The 12,639-nt window shown below is 41.7% G+C and overlaps 1 pseudogene; it reads left to right on the top strand.

The window, feature by feature from the left end:
• The first annotated feature begins 3,448 nt into the window (after positions 1–3,448).
• Positions 3,449–6,484, top strand: LOC110261943 (nuclear envelope pore membrane protein POM 121 pseudogene; annotated as a pseudogene).
• The last annotated feature ends 6,155 nt before the right edge of the window (positions 6,485–12,639 follow it).

Raw genomic sequence — 12,639 nt, 5'->3', positions numbered from 1 at the left:
TTCTGTAATGACACATCACCTGCTTCTGGATTCATATTTTGGCCGCATATTAATATTTTCCCCATCTTTGCATTACCTTTCCCTCTAAATGAGGGTATGATGAGAGCAACAAAGCATTGCATTTTGATCTTTCTCTCTCAGAGAATTCAGCTCATTTCACAGCCTGGATTCTCCCCTTCTGGAAGAGAAATCTTAAATCAGCTTTGGAGAATCTTTAGTTAACCACCAAATATCTAATCCTAAAAATTCCTTTATCATCTGAAAGCCACTGTTCTGAAATCAAATTCTCTTTTTATTATTATTATTATTATTATTATTAGGGTGGCACCTGCAGCCTATGGAAGTTCCCAGGCTAGGGGTCAAATCAGAGCTGTAGCTGCTGGCCTATACCACATCCTCAGCAACACAGAATCCAAGCTGTGTCTGAGACCTATACCACAGCTCCAGCAACACTGGATCCTTAACTCACTGAGCGATGCCAGGGATTGAACCTGCATTCTCATGGATACTAATCAGGTTCTTAACCCATCGAGCCACAATGGGAACTCCAAATTCTCTGTCTTCTATTATAGACCCTCCTACTTTCCTGGGTAGACCAACTACTCCTGTCTACCCCGGAAAATGTCCCAGGACTCCTGTGCTCCATTTCTGAAACTTGAAGCTGTCACTGAAGCTGTTTATCGTCCCATTTCTAGATAACTTTTGGGTATATATTGTCATTTTTAATTCTTCTCACCTCAAATTCATTTATATTTTCCTTCTAGTCTCAAACTTGCCCTCATAGTTTATTCCTTCATTAACTGTCTTTTGTGAACTTTTGCAAAATTTTCTAAATGATCAATTTCCTGCCCATCTCTTCTTGTTCCAATAGATTGTTCTATTGTTCTCAGGCAAATTTTCTTAAAACCCAGTTTAATACACACTAAACCACCACATAAGACCTTAAAAAATTCCCATGTATAAGAAAATAAATTTCATATTCCCATGTGGCATTTGATACCCTTTCATCATCCATAATATAATCACTTCAAATTTATCCTCCGCTTTTCCCTTAAACAAAATCTCTATTCGTTATTACCTAATACAAATCCCAACATGTCATATCTTTCCATCACAATACTTCTTTCATGAAGCCTTCATTGATTTAAGTGAGCCTTTTAAAATGGCTTTTTCTTTGAGTTACTATACCACCTATAAGTTTACACAAAAGGCATTATGTACATGTTATTATACCTCCATTTCCTCATCTGACAAACAAATGAAGGGTAATAACATTCATTTTACAAATGGAGCAATGTGTATAAATTCTCACATGCAGTGCCTTTCACATATTAAATGTTGAAAAAAAATTAGTTTCCCTATCTTTTCTCCTATGTGATACACCTTTCCTAATGGCAGCAAAAAACATGATATACAAATGACCAGAAACTTAAGGATACAGAATTAAAAAAAAAAAGGTAAAATGGAAAATAATAGAGAAGAAATATATTATTGAAATTTTTTGCCGGCTAAAGTTTTTCATGATCTTTATATTTTGTATGTACATTTTCCATACTATAAGACCAATGGATATTTGTTGCTTATGGATGAATATGGCTCTTTTATATTTAAATGTAGTAGGCATTTGCAACATGGTGATAAATTAATATGAAGTATTCCAATCATTGAATAAAATATGTTTTAGAAAGACAAATTATTTCAATAAGTCAGATGCAGTGTATGGATCAATATGAATGCTAAGAATGAGATCATCTATAATGTATTTCAGCTTCTTTTTAAGGAATCTCAGGTGATAATGTGTGGGAGGTAGCATCATCAGAAATTTAATAGTAGTCATTTATGTTAAAAGAAAGGATTTATGATAGGTATATTTTTATTCATGAAATAAGATAAATTGGAATTATCCATCATTACTGTCTAAAAGAGTTTGGTTTATTATAATTTATTTTATAGAGTATTCTGTAGGAAATAGAGTTGGCCAGCATACATTTTATTATTAGATTCACATCATTTTTATTCCATAAGTATCAGCTGCCAAAAATAAGATATTATGAAAAAGAGACTTGGGATCTATTAAGAAAAAAAGCTTTCAGTATTTCCTACTTTTTGTGGTTAAAATCAAGTTTAAAATGTCAATTCAGAAAACAAAGTTCTTAGTTTTTTTTTAACTGTCAAGGTCAAATCACATAAAATATAAAATTGGAACTATGGTTACAAATATGCTAATAATAAAAATGATACTAAGTAACTTATCCATGAAACAGACTCAAAGATTTCAAAACCAATTTATGGTTACCAAAAGGGAAATGTGGGGGTGGGGGAGGGATAAATTAGGTGTTTGGGATTAACTGATACACAGTGCTATATATAAAATAGATAAGTAACAGGGTCCTACTGAATAGCACAGGGATATCTACTCAGTTCATTGTAATAACCTATATCGGAAAATAATCCGAAAAGGAATGGATATATGTTTATGTATAACTGATGCACTTTGATGTACACCTGAAACTAACACAACATTGTTAGTCAACTATACTCCAATAAAATTAAAAAGAAAAAAAAAATGGCTAGATGCAAGCACAACAATCTTTTCTAGTGGCAATAATTTGCCCAGTATTTTGAATTCATAGTACCAAACATCAATATCATAGAGTGCTAGTTATCCCCTCACTAATTAAAGCCGTTATTTTTGAACACTACCATGTGCCTGAAATAGTGCTAGGAAATGCGGCCGAAAATTTTAAAATAAAATAAGAACCTTTGATTATATGACTGTATTCAAAGATATTTTACTCTAGAGGGCTAAAAAAATAAAAACAAACACGTGAACTACACACAGATACAAATACACAGACACACATACACTGTATACATACTATAGTAAAGATAAATACATTATACATGCACTGAGAACTCTTCTGGTTCTAACAGATGAAACCCTACAAAGAGAGAATTAGAGATAGTAATTCTGAGCAGAAGGAACATGATGATCAAGGATACAAAAATGTGGAAGAACAAAAGAGATTCTAGGAGATACAAGATATTCCAAATAGCTGCAGTATTTGTTCTGGGAAATAAAGAAGGAAAGAAGCGATGTCAAGAAGATATTGAATAGTCAAAGGTTGGAATAGATTTTGATGCCCTCATTGCCAGGATGTTTCTTGCAAATTTTATTAAGTAGAGATAATATTATAAAACTTCTAAGATTGTTCTAAGAATGAAATTGAGATAACATATTTAATCTTAAGTTTGGGTAGGTGCCATTAATGTAATGTTAATGTTACATTAACAGTAAATGTTAGCATAATTTACACAGTCATAGACCAAAGATACCTTCTAGTCAAAAGCAATGCCATTTCGTTTTAGGAAAGTGAGGACAGATTGCTAGTGATGAAAGCTGGGCCTGGAGGTTGGTCAGGGAGACAAGTTTAAAAATCACTTATAGATGTCTCCGGCTGCTACAGCGGCTGATAGCAAGAGTCAAGGAGGGTCAGGCCTGAGCTGGGGCTGCAGAGGGCCGGGTGGGGAGGCACTGCTCGGCTTTGTGTACCTGGTGCTGTTGGCAGCTGCACTGGCCTGGCCAGCCGTGGGGGTGACCACTGCCTGGTGGGAACGGAGCCTCGAGCCTTGAGGTTCAAGGGCCTTCCCCTCGCTGGTTAGGAACGCAGCCAACAACACTGCTCACCTCTCCTCTGGTCAAGTCGGCAGTAAACGGAAATCTCCTAGAGCCACGGAGCCTACTGGAGGGACCCAACCCCCTGAACTGCTCCTCATGGGCAGTTACCTGGGCAAGCCTGGCCCCCTGCAGCCTCCCTCTACCCTGGAGGCCAGGGACTTGCAGAAGAGGCCCGGCCACTGCCCAGCCAGCTCAATCAGCCCATCCTCATCGCGTTTATACCCACCCCGCCCTCCCCACTCCTCTTCTCTGACCCTCTAGGAGGCCTTTTCACAAGGGTTGTGGGGCTTTATCATCGGTTTGTAATAATGCCTCAAAGAAGATATCCAATCCAGCAGGCCCAATATTTCTTGCTGGGGGTACTTGCCAAGGTGTGCTGGAATGGCTGTCACAAGAAGACTGTGCTATCTGCTCGTAATTCCAAAATGGTGTGCAGCACAATGACAGTGAGGTTTGCTCCTCTGGATAGCAAATTGACTCGTTCCCAGCTACCAGAGCAGATTATCAGCTCAGCACTGTCCTCACCATCAACTGGTGCCCCAGACCCATGTGTGAAGGAGACTGTACGGAGCACCCTCAAAGAGAGGAAGAAAAGGAGAGTAGAGGAGGAAGACCAAATATTTGCTGATGGCCAGGAAAATAAAAGAAGGTGCCATGCTAGCAGTAGGAGTGGAGATTCAGCATTTGAGGTGCTAGTGGCCAGTGGAGTCTCTGCCTCTTTTCTGCCTAAGCCTGGGTCTCGGAAGAGAGGTCTCAATTCCCAGAGCTCAGATGACCACTTAGATAAGAAATCATGCACCTCTTCTCTGAGCTCCTTGATAAGCACATACACAGGCCGCATCCCCAGCTCCAGCCACCATAGTTCTTCAACTCCATTGGTAACAGACAAGGAGTCCCAGGGAGAAAAAGTTGCAGATACAACCACATGGAAGAAACAGAACTCATGGAATTCCCCGTCAACATCTGGAAGCTTAGGGCAGCGAAAATGGAACTTTCAGCTGCTGCCATTCCGGCAAAGGGACCAGCTCTGACCTTGCCTCCATCTCCCCAGCTTGGTTATTCAATCACTGCTGAAGACTTAGAAAAGAAAGCTTCGTTACCACGGTTTTACAAGATCTTGGAGGATAAGACTGATACTGCCTTGACCTCTGTCACTAAGAACCCACCTACCAGCCAGCTTTCCTTCACTTTTAACCTGTCTGCTGCTGGGACTGCTGCCTCCACAACCTCCCTCCCAGCCCCAAGCGCTAACCCACTGTTGCAGAGCTTGAAGAAGATGCAGAATTCCCCAGGCCTACCATCCCTCCCCGCATCTGCTGGCCTGGCAACCACTGTGGCCCATTCATCTCCAAAGACACCTAGCCCTCTGGCCCCTCTTGGCTGTTCACAGTCAGGGCCTCTTCTGGGCACTTCCTCAGATTCCAAATCTACATCCACTTTCTTGGGACTGATCCCTGCTTCTTCCGCAGGACTAGTCACTGACACAACCAAGTCACCACCAGCCCCTCAGGCTGAGACATCTGCCAAATCCCAAGCCCCGACCACCCCATCTCCCACCAAGCAGAACATTCTTTTTGGAATGCTGAGCACCCCACCTGCTAACTCTCCTGCCTCTGCAGATCCTGCTGTGTCTTCAGCATCTCCCATGTTCGATCCTATTTTTCTGCTCCCTCCCCAAAGCAAGAATGAGGGTTCCTTGCCTTCTAGCCCTTCCAAGGTCACAGCCACAGCATTATCCAGCTCAGCCCTCCCCATGACTACCAGCAGCTTATCCCTCACTTTCAAACCTGTCTTCACCATGGAGCCACCTGCACCCGTGCCCATATTAACCCCCTTCTTCTTCAAGCAAAGAGGTTCTCCAGCCACTACTATGAGCACCCCTCTCTTCAGCAGCCAGGCCAGTGCACCTCTGCAGTAGCTTCTGTGACCACAACCAGCACCTCCAAAGACTCTGCTCTGAAGCCTACATTCAGCTTCTGTGTGAGCAGCGTAACCAGCACCCTGAGCAGCATGACTAGTACCACTGCTTCCATCTCCCAGCCCTTCCTCTTTGGGACTCCCCTGCCTATGGTGCCAGCTTCACTGCAGCTGTGGCTCCATATTCCAGTTTGGCAAGCCTCCCGCCATGCCTTCTTCAACAGCAGTCACCACCTGTGGCCAGTCCCTTCCCAGTGCCTCTCAGATAGCCCCCAGCATCAGCAACCCTGCTGCTGTTTTTGCAGCACCTTTATAGGTTTTTGCAGCACCTTTACAGCCTCTGCCCTGGCCACCACCAGCCAGCACACTGACTTTCAGTGGCACCACGACCTCAGCATTCAACATTCCCTTTGGCTCAAGTGCCAAGCCCTCCCTCCCCTCATATCCAGGAGCCAACCCCCAGCCCGCCAATGGGTAGCAGCAGGGGACTGCCAAGCCAGCCCTTGTCCCCAGCTTTGGCAGATCCTTCACTTTTGGAGACTCTGCAGCCCCCGCCCCAACTGCAACTCCAGCGCCAGCCCAGCCAGCCTTTTTCTCCTTTGGTGCAGCCACCACCTCTGGCTTTGGAGCTACAACCCAGACCACCAGCAGTGGGACCAGTAGCTCTGTGTTTGTCAGCACGACACCATCTCCCTTCACGTTTGGGGTTCGGCAGCCCCAACCGGCAGCAGAGGTTTTGAGATCAGCGTGGCTACCCCAGGAACCAGCTCTGCCTCAGGAGCCTCTGCCACACTTGCAAGAAGTAGCCCCTGGCCCTTCTCCCCACCCCCACCTACATCTGGACCTCGGCACCTACCAGAAAGAGCCTCTCACCTTCTAGTTCCATAAAATGGAGCTACCCCAGTCTGGCTTCAGACACCTGGGCGGGAGTGGCAGCTGCAGGGGTTCTTCCTTCTCTTCCAGGAAACGGAAGCTTCATGTCTCTCGGGGGAGGGGGAGGCAGGAAGGACATGGCAGGGCAGAAGCCTGTGACCTTACTTGAACAGTTCCACTGGTAAGGCTGGAGAGAACTAAAGAAACACCCGTACACATCGCCTCTTCCTTCCCTGACACTCCCGTGGTGTATAAGCTGTCAGGCGCCTCATTTACCTGAGAGCCACCTCTGCCAGGGGACCTGAGGTAGAACCCTCACCACTTGCATCTCTGATATGCATTTGATGGGATTGGGGGAAATGGCTTATCCCTATAGTCTTACCTTGCTTGGCTTGGCTATAAAAAGTGCTTATCCCCCTCTTGTCCCATTAAGGGACACAGTTCCTCCATTCTTGCGTCCCTCACCGACTCCTTGCAAGATCAATTCCTTTTAAAATGATTCTGAATCTAGCTTTGCCTTGGAGACCCCAGTGAGTGTTTCTCCTGCCAAGTCTGAGCCTCTGTTTCATCTCCAACCCTCTCTGCCAGTTTGGTCCCCCAAAGCTTAGTGGCTCAAGACTGTTAGCCTGGCAGATCCAGGGGTGACACCTCACGCTGGGAGAGGGAAGATCTTGGGACAGGCAGGATGCCTGCTGCTGCTTTCGGCTACCTCCTCACTCACCTTCCCTGTTGGCCTCCCTGGGCTTGTCTGCCTCTCTGGGATCATGTTTAAAGCCTTGTCCTGTGTTACTTTGTCTGATGCTCATGTCTATTGCTCTTTGAATCGAGTTTGAAGGGAGAGTTGAATTGTATGAGTGGCGGTGTGTTGGTAGTGCTGGAATTAACTGTTTCTCAAGTTTCTAGGGCCTCGCTATTTGAATGTGGAAAGTAGCTCTGCTTTACGGCTACAAGTGCCGAGTCCTGAATTTTGAAATGGTGTTTTGACTTTAAGAGATGGCCACCTAGGAGGATGGGGCCGAGGAGAAGCAAAGGCCTCTTCCCTCTGTTTCTTTCTCCACCTGCCTAACCTCACCGTAGGCTAGATCACCCATAGAATAAGTTAGAAAACCTAAATAATAAACCACATTTTAAAAGTGTATCTTATTCCCCCTGCCCCTTCCTTTCTTCTTCCTTTGTACCCTAGGCCCAAGAGTCTTGCTGCCATGCCCATCCTCTTTGGGAGAAGTATGAATGTGTGTGTCTAAAATAAAAGAAAAAATATTTAAATCTATTTTAACAAAATAAAAATGTATTTTTGTATTTAAGCTAAATTGCCTTTTAAATTCCTTCCAGCTTGGTTCATTGAGGTGGTTAAGTATAAATGCTATTGACTAGAAATTAGCTGTATAGTTAAGTTACGCCTGTGTGAAGAAGAGGCTCAAATGCCGTCCCAGGCAGCCTTTCCAAGGGACTGGATCTCCTTTTGGAAACATAAAATGTAATTCTTATTTTATAAATGTGATGTAGACATAACTAGTCCCCCTCCCCTTTGTGACTGAGGGTGAATGTCTGCTGGCAGGGGACCGCGCCCCCCACCCCCAAGGAGAGCTCTTTATTATGTACGCTGTTGTGTGGGGAGCTAAGGAGGGACCTGAACCTCAAATGCTTTCCAGGACGGGAGGGTGGGGCACGGGTCTAGAAATCAGGCTTCTGCCTACACCTTAGGTAAGTAGACCCTCTTAGGTTATTACTCTGAGCTAGTTTACCTCAGTTCCACAGGCAGGACCTTTGGTGCAGGAACTCCCAAATCAGGTGACCTGGTACAGCCTGAGTGAGTGCGTGAGAGCAGGTGAGGACAGGTACATGCCCAGCGACGGGAGGCTGGGACTTTCCATTACAGATAAAGACTGAGTAGTATTCCATTGTGTGGATATACCACATCTTCCCAATCCAATCATCTGTCAGTGGACATTTGTGTTGTTTCCATGTCTTGGCTATTGTGAATAGTGCTGCAAAGAACATGCGGGTGCATGTGTCTTTTTTAAGGAAAGTTTTGTCCGGATATATGCCCAAGAGTGGGATTGCTGGGTCATTTGGTAGTTCTATGTATGTTTTTCTAAGGTTCCTCCATACTGTTCTCCATAGTGGTTATACCAGCTTCCATTCCCATCAACAGTGCAGGAGGGTTCCCTTGGGATCCTGCTGTGTAGCACTGGGAACTCTGTCTAGTCACTTATGATGCAACATGTAATGTGAGAAAAAAGAATGTATACATGTATATGTAACTGGGTCACCATGCTGTACAGTAGGAAAAATAATAATAAAAGTTTAAAAAAAAAACAAAATAAGTGTAAAAGGCCCACAAAAAAAAAAAAAGACTGAATTCATGTGAGTCTAGTTGGAATTTTTAGTATGAATGTGAGGTGTATCTCCTTGCTTATATCACAAGAATAAAAAACTGTGATCTATTGTAAAAATAAATAAATAAAAATCACTTATAAATCTTGGTGAGAAACAATATCAAATAAATACGACACTACCGCAGTGTAGATAAAGAGGTTATATATTCAAGAAGGGTAGAAAGAATTGATGGAACATAAAGAAAAAAGCTACCCTTGAGGCTGAGTCAATGACAGTGTTCTACAAACCTCAATATTTTTTATAGCAAAAGCAATGATAATGTATCAATACCATAAAAAATATTCATTAAAACACCTAAATACATTATTATAATAAGTATGCTGCTACTTATATTATTCTTGGTAAAAGGGAGAATGTTATTTAACACCTGCAAAGACCCTATGAAAGAGGATCTATTATTCACTCTATTCTAAGAATATAAAAACTAGTGTTTAACAAGCTAGTAAATGGTGGAATTAGAATTTACCCCCAACTTTTTATATTTTCAGAGCTTGAATTCCTTTTTCTTTTTTTCTTTCTTTTTTGCTTAATGGCCACTCCTGTGGCATATGGAAATTCCCAGGCTAGGGTGTCGAATGAGGGCTGGAGCTCTGGCTTACGTCACAAACAAGACAATACTGGATCCGAGCTACATCTGTGATCTACAAAGCAGGTTTCCACAACCCCAGATGCTTAACCCACTAAGCAAGTTCAGAGATTGAACTTGCATCCTCCTGGACACTGTGTGAGTTGTTAACCCTCTGAGCTACAAGGGAACTCCCAGAGCTTTAATTCTTTTTTTTTTTATTATTATTATTATTTTCCCACTGTACAGCAAGGGGGTCAGGTTATCCTTATATGTATACATTACAATTACATTTTTCCCCCACCCTTTGTTCTGTTGCAACATGAGTATCTAGACATAGTTCTCCAGAGCTTTAATTCTTAACTCCTATATTACTGCCTCTGCACTAAAGCTCACTTGAAATTTTTCTGATGAGTTTAAAATTCAAAGCCTAAAAAATTTAAATCCTAATTAATTTCCGTTTGTTACTCACTTATCAATAAAACTCTACTCATAAAATCAGATTGTATATCTATAGTCTACTTTTTTTGGACACAAATATATTTTGAGAGTACAGAAATTTGTCAAAACTGTCATCAAGTCAAAAGGACTTTTACGTCTGTTTTTGGTCCATATATTGATAATTCCTTTTCTGTGGCTTAATGTTTTTTCCTTCTGGACTTCTTGGTCTTATTTATATTTTCAATCTCATTGTTCCAGATTGCATCATTTTTCTACTTTTAAAATTAAATACTTCAAATCACTGCTATCTTTCAATAGGGGACTCTCCCTCTAAAAGGCAACACCCTGAAACTTTTCCTGGCATTTTGGAGACCTGACCACTTTAGAATCATTTACATGTAGAGTCAGTGTTGTTTCATTTGGCTGGAAATTCTGGTGTCAGACATTATGTACAAGAGGGCAAAAATTCTCTTCCTTTACAGTTTGCATTTTGGTAGATTAAATAAAGAGTAAAGTGCCAATAAATGCTGTGACACATCTATTTTTATAATCATGTCAAATTAGAGAAATAGAGGCCAGTAAAGTGTGATTTATAGAACTATATTCTTAGGAATATTTTACCTCGAGTTTTCCTTGATTTCAGTTTGTTCATAGAGTACACTGTTTGCATCACTTATATAGATTCAGATATATACTGATAGTATATTAATAGAATGGACTGTTAACACACACTGAAAATATAATAGAAGAATTAAGTAGGGACGGTTACATAAGACAAGCTCACCCAATCTAGAGGAGGGCAGATGGTTATATTTCAGCTCAACAGAATCCATTAAGTAATTTCTAAAGGTCTGCCTTTCTCATATGCCTGCTCTGATTGTCTTTGCCTCTCATCATACAGATTCTTGCATAGCAGCCCCCGCCCCATACAAATACCACTCTGTCCCCAAATCTTCAGATTCTCAAGATAGGTAGACAGAAAAGAGCTTTGAAAATACAACTCATAGCAGAGAAAAAAAAATCTTATTAAAATAATGTGCAAAAGTAGTGATAATTGGCATACATTTATCATCATCTAATCCTCTACTATAAGACTCCTTCATGATGATTTGCTCTTTCTTCCTCCTTAGGATCTGGAATCAGTGACTCCCAGCTAATGTGAAGGAATTGACAGCCTGACCTCTTTTCTTGGAAACTGAGACCAAGATAAGATGGAAACTAGAGTTGAGTGGGGAATAGGAGAAGGCAAATCAAGGGTAGAATAGACTGGTGGATGTCAAGGGTGGGAGAAGAAATGGATCAGATAAATAGAGTAGGTATCAGGTGATACAAAGAACATCAAACAGGTCTAATATCCACTGTGGATGAAAGCAAAATCAATCTCCCTGTCCTCCCTCTCTCTCCCCTTTCTTTCTCTCTCTTCTTTTCCTGAAAGGAAATATAATGTCTTAGATCATGCAAATTTAAAACAAAGCTATCTGTGCTTCAAGTCTCACTACTTCTTAGCGCCGTAAGTACATAACCCTCTTTGCTTCAGCTTTCTCATCCATAAAATGGGTAGAATGAGAGCTTCCACTGTGGCACCAGGATTCATGTTGGATCCCAGGCTCAGCACAGTGGGCTAAGGATCCAGTGGCGTTGCCATAGCTGCAGTAGCTGCAGGTGTGGTGTTGCCATAGCTGCAGTAGCTGCAGTTGTGGCTGGGATCTCTACATGCCACAGGGCCTCCAAAAAGGGGGGAAAAAAGGTAGGATGATAATACTACACTCATAGAGTTATTGCTGTGATTAAATGAATTAATATTAGTAAAATATTTAGAACAATGCCTGGCAATTATAAACATTATACAAATTTTGATTACAATTATTATTTCACACAGTATTTTCATTTGCTTGTCCAGGTTTTAATTGTTACCTTCTCCTACATATTTGGACTTTTTGAGTATTTGTGACAAGTCCTCTCAAATATGCCTGGACAGTCATCTCAGGTAACAAGTAATGTGCCTAGGGCCTGATAACTTTCAGGCAGTTAACCACCAGAATGTGGATTCCAATGATTATAAATTATGTGAAAATGCCCCCTATGTTATAATTTTTAAGGCCCCAGAATCTGGCAGTCTTCTCTCTTAGCAACCACTTGCCTTTTTATCTGAAACTTCAATCACTAGGTGCGTGACTGTGCTAATATTTTAATACAGAGAATGACCATTTAAATTTATGTCCAGGCTGGGTCACTTCTGAGAGTAAAATGGCATATTATGAAAAATTACACTGGCAAAATTGGGACTATTAACTATACTAGAAAAATCAATACATACGATATGCTCATTCTAGAATTAAATCTCTCTCCAGAGGTCCCTGTTAAAATACAAATATGGTACCTGTTAGGGCAACTTAATTTGCTCCCTTATTCACATAACTTATTGGATTGACCCAGTGATCAGAACCCAGAAGAAGCTGAATAGAGAATGAGTAAGCCTTGGTCTGATGTAGAGAGTCTTGGTAAAAATAAAGAGCAATGATTTTATGAAGAGGTCAGTTCAGTAAAGGTGTTTATGTAGACATCCTGGAATAAAGGCTTCAGAGTTCAAAAAAAGAGGGAAGAGGGAAGAAAATAATCTTAAGAGACCTGAAGTCTACCTCTACCACTTCATAAATTAATTTACAACAGATCCTGGATTTAGCTGGCAACTCTCTGTCCAGATCGGACTCTGAAGCCAGGCCTCACCTTAAGTACACTTCCAGATTCATGCCTCTTAGACTCA

Source organism: Sus scrofa, chromosome 8, assembly GCF_054392235.1.
Source record: "Sus scrofa isolate SSC_HxYL_T2T_F1_AM1 chromosome 8, Sscrofa_HxYL_maternal_Yorkshire_Landrace_v2.0, whole genome shotgun sequence".
NCBI classification, from domain to species: Eukaryota; Metazoa; Chordata; class Mammalia; order Artiodactyla; family Suidae; genus Sus; species Sus scrofa.
This window is presented reverse-complemented; position numbering and strand designations above follow the sequence as displayed.